We start from the raw sequence: 10,879 nt of genomic DNA, 5'->3' as shown, positions 1-10,879 counted from the left end.
TCTTTGGAGTCTTTCCTGTCAGAAACATTGCTTTCCACCTGCTTATTCCCTCTCAGTTTCTCTCCTTCTACTTCCAGAAACAGGTCCAGCCTCTTGCTTGCTGCCAATGAACCTATCCTGACTCACCCACTCATAGGACTGTGACACACAAGTCCAATATAGTGGCACAGCATGGGGATGCTAGAGGATCTCTTCACTTGTCCTGGCAGGCCAAGAGCTCTAGGGTGAGTCTTCTTCCTGTGAAAAAGTATCATTAGGCCCTGTCCTCTATCGAGAACCCCCAAATGTCCTGATCAGGGTGTCAGAGGCAGGTAGTGACCTACAGGCAGAGATGGCTTCTCATTGGCCTCATCAGAACCTCTTAGGGACTGACAGACAACACAAATGACCCTCGGAGAATGACATCCCTATCCCCACCTCCCACCCAGTCCGGAGAGCACAACTAGAAAAGCACACCAGCAGGTGTTTGATGCCGGTGAATCTTTTCCCAGCACCACTGCAGACTAAGCAGAGATTCAGTAACCCCAGAGCTTGCAACACTGCTTCCCAGATTGGATCCAAATCCACAGGGCAAGCGGCACAGCTGCTGCAGGCATCAGGCATCAGAAGGTGGGCAGCTTCCTCAGGCCGTGGTTGATGGGTACCCGGTGGGGCCCACCATCCCTCGCTCAAGCCAGCTTCGTGTGCCAAGCCACTTCCTCTTTTCCCCACTGCCTGTGGGGAGAGGAGCTCCAAGCCCAGCCCATCTGCCGCATTTTCCCCGAGACTCCCGAGACGATCCAATTCCGCACACCAGATGGGAAATAGCGTGTACATTTCGGGTGGTGATTAGTGTTTTTGTCTTTTTCCCCAAACGCTCCCGTTAATGCAGCTCCTTCCTGAAAGTGAATTGGAGAGACTTCAGTTTGACGAGTCTCATCAACCTCTACCTCCCACCCCCGCCCTAGACGTAAGCCCCGCTTTTTCCAGTTCTGCGCGCAAGAACCTCCTGCTCTGCCTCTTTCTGCCTCCCGCTGCCCCTCTCTGCCACCCCCTCCCCCCGCTGCCCCTCTCTGTCCTCTCTGCCCCTCTCTTCCCTCCCCCCCACCAGCTGCCCCTCTTGCCCTCCCACTGCTCCCCACTGTTCTCCTCTGACCCAGTTGGCATCTTTGTCCCCTTTCTGCCCCTCACCTGGCACCACCAGTCCTAACAAGGGCTCATACACTGCAGAGCAGAGCCGAGCAGCACAGACCACAGCCCTTCTAGTCTGCCAAAGGCGCCAGAGGAAGTAGGGTTTGGGGAAGCCCCAGAGAGAGCGCTCCCTGGCAGAGAAGGGGCAGGGTTAAGCAGGTCTTCTTGCATACAGTGTCTATCATCCATCACCTCATGAACTCTGAAAAGGAGGTTAAGACTCTACAGATGTTACAGGATCCTTCTCCCGGTTTAAAGTTTGAGAGGAAGTTCATATGGGATGTCAGATGCTTAAGGCCAGAACTCATGTATCTTTGAGCCACTATGTCTGAGATAGTGGGTGTCAGTAGAAGCTGAATGAAAGAGTAACAGACAGTTGAACGGCAGGCTCTTTGCGCGTGCTATTCCGTGCAGTATTCACATGCTCACACGCTTACTACACTGCTTCTCTGTCAAACCAAAGAACCGAAATTAAGAAAATACATATTTTATGTAATGCCTTTGCATATTTATACAACATATAAAACATGTTTACATAGCATGTATATTGCATGAGACATTCTGTGGCACTTTCCCATGTTGTCCTTCCCGCTGGGTTTTCAGCACTCTGTGTGATTCTCAGAGAGCTCAGAGAGTCATGCTCCCAAGGTGACCAACAGCAGAGAGGGAGATTTGAACCAAGCCAGAGAAGCCAAGGAAGCAGTGTGAATGAAAGATATGATAACTGTTTTACAAACAAATGCCAAGCATAGGACTTTATGTATATCAGGAAAGTCCTCTACCCATTGAGCTACATCCCTAGACTTCTTTTTATTTTTCCTTTTTTTTTTTTTGTTTTTTTGTTTTTTGTTTTAAGACAAGGTCTTGTGAAGTTGCCCAGGCAGGCCTTAAACTTGCCCCTTTGCTGCGAGGCTGAGAGTGTAGGCATGTGCCACGAGGCTCCACACTTGTGCTTTTACAAATGGTTTTGTTGTCTCCAGTTCAATGGATGTGCCAGGAACCAGTGAGGTTCTGGGGAGAGAGGACTGTGGGAAGGAGCCCAGGACCTTTCATGGAGATAAAGATGTAGAAGAACCTGAATGGGTGACGGTGACACTGTAGCCACCATTAGGTCTGCCGGGACTTTAGGGAAACTGGAGGAGACATTTTTGGGCCCCTGGTTTTAGATCTGTACAGATCATCGTCCTTTGTGGGTTGAGAGAGTGGGAAGAAGTCTGTGTTAGAGGTATGTATTTGATTCTGGTTTTGCTTCGTTTCCTGGAGGAGAAAGAAACAGAGGGCAGAATGAGAGCCTTAAGAGAGATAATAGACTCTGGAAGGAAGAAGCCAAGACTAGACCCCAGAAACCCCATTGTAGTGCAAACGATTTAAGCTTATCCCCGACTGGCTTACAAATACATGAGACTCAAACTATGGCTATTTCATTTGGCTTTGACAATTCCTAGGGTTGGGGGGTCATCTACTCTTCTAAGTGCAGGTCTGGCTACCTCCCAAGCAGTGTACCCCAGATTCTTGCTGTTTCTCCTGGCCATGTGATCATGGTCCATCTCCACTCATGGCCTTCTCCTCCTTCTCCTTCTTCCTCTTTTCTCCTGGTGGTCTCTCCTCCTCCAACCAGGTCACTCCTAACCCACCTACCTCTAATCCCTCCAGTAATTGGCTGTAGCCAGTTTTATTTAACCAATAGTTTTAAATCAAGGAACAAGATTTGCACAACCAAAACTTGTAAACATGGGAAGTCGCTCATAGGCTTAGACCAATACATAACAGTAGACCAAACTTCAACACCCCATTACTCAGGTGGGGATGGGAATCAGGCATAGGAGTCCTTCCTTACACACAAACACATGAGCTCACACAAAGCATTAAACACTATGTACATGCACTCACATGTGTATCACATACAGCATGCTCAGAAGCATATGTGCACACACACGTAAATGTATGTACATATCCTCACACATGACAGAGTGACACTTTACAAGCAAGTGATGTGCAAAGTTGGTAGGGTGTCTACCTAACACCCACAAAGCCTTGGTTTGGATGATCAGCTCCTTACAAATGGGGTTTGGTGCTGCGTGTCTGTAATCCCAGCACTTGGGAGATATGGCAGGACAATCAGAAGTTCAAGGTCATCTTGGCCTTTATAGTGAGTTGGAAGCCATCTTGGACGACTAGAGACTGCCTCTCAAACACAGAGTAAACAAATGAAATAAAGAAAGTTCTTCAGGTAAAGGGAGGACGGGCTTGAGGAGGTTAGACCTTGCTCAAGGGTTCATGGTCAGCCCCTGCTTGGGTTTTTCCCAATGCCCCGTGCTCTGCTTATGGTGACCTCCTGGCTGTGGACAAAGCACTCAGTAGGTCAACTTCTTTGCATTGCTGTTTCACAACACTGATTTCAAAAGGAATACATTCATCCCCCAGAGCCCATGACAGGGGTGTTACAGAGTGGGGGAGGCAGCCTGATCAGGAGATACCCCACCAGCCTCTGCCAGTGGCTACAGATTTGCTGTTATCTGGAATGATGGGGAGAGAGGGCAGATTCCAAATGGCAAGTCTGCTGCCTCCGTCCTCCCAGGTCAGCTCTACCTGATGGCTCTGCCTGTCATGTGCCCAGTCCTTTTGCATACAGGACAAACAGCCCCCGAAGACCATTGCCTATCCTCAAAGAACCCACCGGGGGCTTCCTCTGTGGTCTCTGACTCAGGGACAGTCACAATGAATGTGTTAGATTAGTCCCTGGAGAGGTGACCTGGAGTAGAGCCAACTAGACAAAGGGTTACTGGGTACAGAAGAGGCTCTGGGCCCCTCTGTTTCCTGGGTGGATGGGTTAGAGCCAGGGACTAGAGAGGCCAAGGTACAAGCTGTCAGGAGCCTCTTTCTCAAGTCTTCCTCAACTTTGCCAAGTCTGGCACAGACTGCTTCATTCCCCTGTATCTCCTCTACTCTTTCTCATGAGCTCAGGAAAGTTTCTCAAGTTGTTGGGCTCAGAGTTTTGTGCCAAGAGTATCTGGAATGTTCTCTGCCAGCTCACACAATCTGAATCCCTAATCCCAAGACTGAAAAGGGAAAAAAATGTAAGGCTTAGAAAATCTGTCTGTCTGCCGGTAGAGATATGCATAATCTCTTTTACTTTGCAGATGGGGAAACTGAGGACCTAGGGGCATGAGGTCAGTTGGATGGAATGGAAGGACTGCCTGGTATTTGGGGTTTTTTAATTAATTAATTAATTAATTAATTAATTAATTAATTTGGTTCTTTTTTTTTGGAGCTGGGGACCGAACCCAGGGCCTTGCGCTTCCAAGGCAAGCGCTCTACCACTGAGCTAAATCCCCAACCCGGACTGCCTGATATTTGGGCTGGAATCTAATACCATTCTCTGAACTCTGGCTTTGCCTTTTGGTGACATGGCGTTAAACAAATTGCCTAGTCTCAGTTTCCTCATCTGTAGAATGGTCTAGTAACACTGTCCTGAGACTTAAGGGGATTCTGCCCACGCTGTGTAGACTTTGGTGTCACAGGTAGAGTAGCACAGGTAGCCCTTACCTGGGAGCTGCACTTGACTCCTGGTCTCTTGCTCTTGTTTCATGGCTGTTGTTAGAAGTGCTGGGAACTGAGCCCACAAGCCTTGCATGCAAGGCAAGTGCTCTGTCACCGAGCCAGGCTGTAGACCTAGCTCTCTTGCACCCTGTGGTATGAGTTGCACCTAGCAAATCACTGAGGATTTTCAGCTGGGTCTGGCGCTATCTTTTCTGTCACTTTTACTTAGGCATTGGGTCTGGACCCACGCCACCATGCCTGTGTATGCAGGCATGAACAGATGTGTGTCTGCAGCTCTATGCAGCTGACCGAGCCATTGCCAATCTGTGTTCTTGTCACTAATGGAAAAGCCACTGAGTGACCAGAGAAGAGGGCTGTAAGGTCATGCTGGGTCTTCAGGCCAGAGATGTAGTGCTTTGCTAAGACCAGTCCCGTGCATGCCACGTGAACACTGCACACAGACAGGCAGGCCACTTGGGCTGGAACCTGCCTGGTTTTCAACTGGAAAGCAATTCCCTGCCCAGGAAGCTTGGGAAATGGCTCCTTTCCTGGCCCATCTCCCTCTGCCTGGGTTCTCAGAGCCTTTGATGGTTGTGGGTTCCTGGGGTGGGGACTGTTTAAAGTGTTTCCCAGCTGTATGCATTTCCTCAGTGCCCCCTCTCTTATTAGCTCCTATATAACTACAGGGAGGGGGTGGGTTGTCTGCAGGCCAATCTGGCTTAGCTGCCTGCTCTAAGCTTACCTCTGTTTCCTCTTACAGTGGTCACATCTCTGAGACATGCAGAATCAGGGCTGACAGCCAGGCTAGCTATGACAGAGAAGGGAAAAAGTTAAGGAGAGCTCAGGGAGGGTCTGAAATGCTCTCTGATACCCGACACTGGGATCTGAGTCTTGCTCTGTAATTTGGAGCAGTAGATGCTAGGGATGGAGACAGGAAAAAAGAAGTCACAAGGCCCACAAACCTGCCCCATAGGACATCAGCCAGGGACCAAAACCTTCTTACCCAGAGGCCTTCCCTCTGAACATCAGAAAGGGCTTCTGTGCAAGGGCTAAGGCTGTCTCCACAGCTCTATATCATTCCTCGGACTTAAATTTTTTATCGTTGGTCATTAAAATGCAAATAACCTCAAGAATAGAATCCAGTGAAATCTCAGGGGCTCTGAGTAAATCAGATCATTTCCTGAACTCGGGATGGCTTGAGGAACGAGACAGGGCACAAGGTCACGCTGTTCAGTAGGAGGAAAAGTAGGGCAGGGTTGCAAAGATTAGACAAAAGGACAGGGGCATATTTAGGATCCCAGGCTCCATCCTGTCCTCAGAAGCAACGTCCTAGCCTAACAGAGGAGACCCAGATTCTGATTCAGAGATGAGATACTCCCTAGATACCCCAGAAACAGAGAGTCCCTGCTTTCCCTCCCTTTAACTGTCCTGTTGAGCTCCTATAAGGAGCTGTCCACAAGCTGTTACTTTTGCTTGTGTCCTCATTAGCTTAATTGTCAGATTGACACAACCTAGGGAGAAGAGAACCTCAGCTGAAGAAATGAATCTGATGGTTCTATGGTATGTGTGTTGGGGGATTGTCTTGATTGTTAATTGAGTCAGAATAGCCCAGTCCACTATGGGCAATGCCATTCCCTAGGCAGGGGTAAGCATGAGCCTAGTGTGAGAGCCAGAAGACAGCATTCCTCCATAATTTTGCTTCAAGTTCCTGCCCCAAATTCCCTCAGTGGTGTATTCTAATTAATAAGCTGAAGTAAATTCAGTCCTCCATACGTTACTTTGGGTCTGAACGCTTTCCATCCATCTTTCCATCTGCCCCATCCACTGATACATATGTATGGAGAACCCACCTCATGACAAGCACGTGTCTAGGAGCTGGAAATGAGAAGTGAAATAAGCCAGCCCGCTGATCCCCAGCCTTGTGAAGCACGCACTCAGGTACAGAAGCTCACCATAAACACATGGGTAAGTACAAATGGTGAGAAGTATTCTCACTTTATCAAGGAGGCCCAAAGATATTCCACAAGGTAAAGCTGGTTCCCGTCGTTATTATTCATGTTAACAGTGATGCTAATGTTCATTAATCACTTACTATACGCTATGCAAATGGATTGCATTCCCTGTGGATTAGCTTGCAATTCTGTGTGGTGGATGCGATTCGCATCCACATTGTGGAAAGGAACTGCAGGTTTGGGGCAGGACAAAGGTAGGCTGCTCAGGACAGCACAATTTCCAGGTGATAAAGCCCTACCAAAAGTTACCAAGTTCCAACCACCTTACCTTGATACCATGAGCCTAGCTTCCATAGCCCCCTAAGATGACTAAAAAAAGCTTGAGGTGCCTGAGAAACTCTTGAGGGGGATGCTGAGCTGATATCAGTTATCCAAAAATGGTAACCCCAAAAAGCAGTTCAGTCCCAGCTGCTTAGTTAGTCAGAGGGCTGGCTTAGTCCCACAGAGCAGTGGCCACATGTTCTTTATCTCGTGTGTGTGTGTGTGTGTGTGTGTGTGTGTGTGTGTGTGTGTGTGTATAGACAGAGAGAGAGACAGACAGAGACAGAGAGAGACAGAGAGACAGAGAGATACAGAGGGAGGAAGATAGAGAGATGGAGACAGAGACACAGGGAGATACAGAGACAGAGAGAGTAGACACTACACATGTCATAGAGAGACAGAGAGACAGAGAGGGATGGAGATAGAGAGACAGAGATACAGAGAGATACAGAGACACAGAGAGAGTAGAAACTACACAGGCCATAGAGACAGAGAGAGACAGAAAGAGAGGGAGACAGAGACACAGAGAGATACAGAGACACAGAGAGAGTAGATACCACACATGCCATGGTGGCCATACAGAGTTCAAAGGACAACCTCAGGGGCCCGCTTTCACAGTCTACCTTGTTTGAGACCAGTCTCTTGCTGTTTGCTGCTGCATAGCCTGGCTGACTGACTCAGGAGCTTCCAGGGAGCCTGTTCACTGACCTTCCACCCAGCCATAGGCTTACACACCTACTGTGCCTGTTCTCCTGGGCTCGAGGGTCTAAGCACAGATCCTTGTGCTTGCCTGGCAAGCTCTTTCCCCACCGAACCATCTCCCTAATCCCTGGCTGCTTTGTACCCTCCCAGCTCAGTCCCTCTGTGTCACACCTTGTCACTGGCAGCCAGGGACACCTGGTTTTTGGAGTTCTTGCGAGAGCCCTAACCCAGAGCCTCCTGTAACTTCCAAAGGCGGAGAGACAGATGATTTCATCAATATAAGCCTTCACCCTGGCTAATGGGTCTGAAAACTCGAGGAGCCAGGACTCTGCGCTGAAGCATTCATAACTTCTACGTCCCAGTGGCTCCATTGATCGGAGGACTCTGTTCACTTCTGAGAGATCCTGGGTGAGGGGGCAGGAGCCAGCCCCTCCACAGTGCCGCCCCCACCTCGGTAATAGCTCATGATTGCCGATCAGGCTGCCGGCGGCGGGAGCGAGCCTACAAGATAACTGATTGTTCATAATTGTCAACCAAATTGCATCCATTGTATTGAGCCTAAAAAACAGAACAGAAGGAACATCTCTTATTGATCCCTTCGGGTTACAAACAAGATGCGACGGCTCCTCAGAGCAGGAGACAGGGTTCACATTGATTTTTATTCTTTTTCTCCTTTGAATAACCTACACTGGAATCTGAGAGCCGATTTTTAACCTGGAATTTCTGAAGGTCTTACCTTCCTGGAGGTTGTGGGAGAGGGGCTGTAAGGGTACAGCTACGGATGTGAGGCTCAGCTGAGGAACTGGCTTTCTAGCCTACGGGAGTGAGGGTGACCCACCTTCTCTGACCTCCATCCTCTCCCTTCAGTCCTATCCCCACCCCCACCCCACCCCACCAGTGGCGAGGCTTCTCTGTCAAGGGCGAGCCCCTCCACAGTTCCCAAATTGAAAGAACTGATGGGCTGGCAGAAAGTGGCCAGCTACTGAGTTGGTACTTAAGTCTCTGTCTCCTGAAAGAATATCTGATCAAAATGGAAAGGCATTTAGCTCCCGCTCCATGCTCTCTCCCTTCTCCACCTATGATAACACACAGAATCCAGCCTTTGTCCCACTGGCAAACGCAGTCCTAACAATGCTTAGGCAGGACCCTCGCACTTCACAGACAAACCGTGCTGTCTGCGGCCCATGTGAGCAAACAGGGTCAAGATTCAAAGTGCCAGGTGGGGGTGGGGGGTGGGGAGGGAGTTGGGGATTTAGCTCAGTGGTAGAGCGCTTGCCTAGGAAGCGCAAGGCCCTGGGTTTGGTCCCAGCTCCGAAAAAAAGAAAAAAGAAAAAAAAAAAAAAAGAAAAAAACAAAGTGCCAGGCAGCAGGTACCATGGGCACAGGGCAGCTTTGACACGAATCCCACCTTACCAAAAATGGAAGGTTTGCTTCCCAGATGAGCAGGATTGAGAGCCGGCTTCATCAAGCCCCTGCCTTACGAATGTTCTTCCCTGTTCTGGGTGTTCCATCCCCAGCCGGGGGTCCTCGGGCCTGGTGAAGCAAACACCAGCCCCTGTCCTTTGTGACGGACAGGTGGAAACTCAGAAAGACATCCTTGTCCAAGGCTGCACAGGCAATAAGTGGTGAGCTGCAGGTTCAAACCTTGCCCTTGAGCTGTGGTTTCAAACCTCGCCCTAATACGTACCCGAAACCCCGTGCTTTCCTCACCGGTCAGAGACATAGCTCCCAGAGTAAATGCTAACGATGGTAAAGTCCCATATTATGGAAGCAGATCAGTCATGGCCTGAGTTGGTTGCCATTTCCAAGAGACAGTGGCCATTGTCCCACTTCACAGGCACGGAGACTGAGACATGCCGGAATCTGGAGATGCTTTTCTCTGTTCGTGAGGGACCCTTTCTCAGGCTGGCAGATTCAGGGGAACTTTGGCAGTAGGCAGGCTGGTGAGCTGGCTGGAGAGTTAGAACCGGCAGCCAGTCATGACAGGATAGGTCCTGCTGGGTCCTGCTGACAGAACTCAGTGTGGTCCCAGATGGGGGATGTCTTCTGAGACCCTGGGGAAGGGCTTGGCAGGAGTTTGGAAGCCTGCACTTGCCTTGGGCTAATGAGGATGCCGCCTGGCAGGGCAACCATGAGAGGCTGTTCAAGCCCTCACAGCAGGCCGGCCAGCTGGGAAGCAAGTGGCCAGCCTGCCCTCCTGATCTTGTCTCCACAGTTCCGGAGCCCTCTGGCCTCCCCCTGATGGGTGGGCCTGGACAGCAGCTGTCTCGTTAATAAACATCTCAGCCATTTAGAGCCAAGCTAGCAACAGCCTGCAGTCACTGAAACTCCAAGGATGACTTTGGGCCTGAACTGTCACCACATGTGATTTGCAATGCTTCAGCCAGATTCCTCCTGGCCAGTACTTTCTTAAGACTAACCAAAAATCTCTTCAGCGGCTCTTTTAAACATCCCATCGGTTACGTTTGTGCTTGTTTTGATTGGGTTTCCATACCTGCTTTATTTGAAAACCCTTTTTTGGATCTTCACAGATAGGAGTAGATGAGGACCTTTAGGTCACCTTGTGTTTGATGGCCCAAACCTGGGAACAACTCCAACCACACCAAGTCTAGGAGATAGCTATGGAGAACATAGAACATCTACATATGCAACCATCTAGAGGGCTCAGAAGACACAGCTTCCTGGGCTCCAATGTCAAGAATCTCAGATGCAAGGAGGAACAGGATGGGGGTGGAGGGCCGAGGATTTGCATTCCAACAAGTTCCCAGATGATGCTGAGAGAAGTTTACCAGCCACTTGTCTAGACTGCAGAATCCTATGCAGACATTCAAAATAGTGCCCTAGAAGAATGTATGTTGATTTGAGCCAACGCGCCCAGGAGACGCTGCAAAGGAAAGCAGAGCCTTGCCGCTCAGCAGCCTGACGATGCCGTCAGCATAAGTATAAATATAAGTGCACACACTCGCAAAGAGGAGCAGGAGGCGTGGATGGGGCCTGGGCAGGAAGCAGGATGGGGCTTCAAGGAGCTCAGAGACAGGCTGGCTTAGGCATGCTCCTGGCTCTGCCTCTGCTCGCTTAGTGCAAATGACCCCCAATAGACTAGAGTGGCCTGAACCTTCTTTTTCTATTAGAACTCTATAGGGAAGTTCTGTTGGCAATCCATGTCACAGATGAGGGACCTTCCTCCAAAGGCC

General features: G+C 49.7%; 1 long non-coding RNA gene across 1 annotated transcript; it reads right to left on the bottom strand.

Annotated features, from left to right (window-relative positions):
- Positions 1-1,537, bottom strand: LOC120103129 (uncharacterized). Its single transcript, XR_005505216.2, has 2 exons — positions 1,171-1,537; positions 1-878 (listed from the first exon to the last, which is right to left on the bottom strand). It is a non-coding gene; the product is annotated as an uncharacterized LOC120103129 (long non-coding RNA).
- Between the last annotated feature and the right edge of the window lie 9,342 nt (positions 1,538-10,879).

This window comes from Rattus norvegicus, chromosome 5, assembly GCF_036323735.1.
Source record: "Rattus norvegicus strain BN/NHsdMcwi chromosome 5, GRCr8, whole genome shotgun sequence".
NCBI lineage: Eukaryota > Metazoa > Chordata > Mammalia > Rodentia > Muridae > Rattus > Rattus norvegicus.
This window is presented reverse-complemented; position numbering and strand designations above follow the sequence as displayed.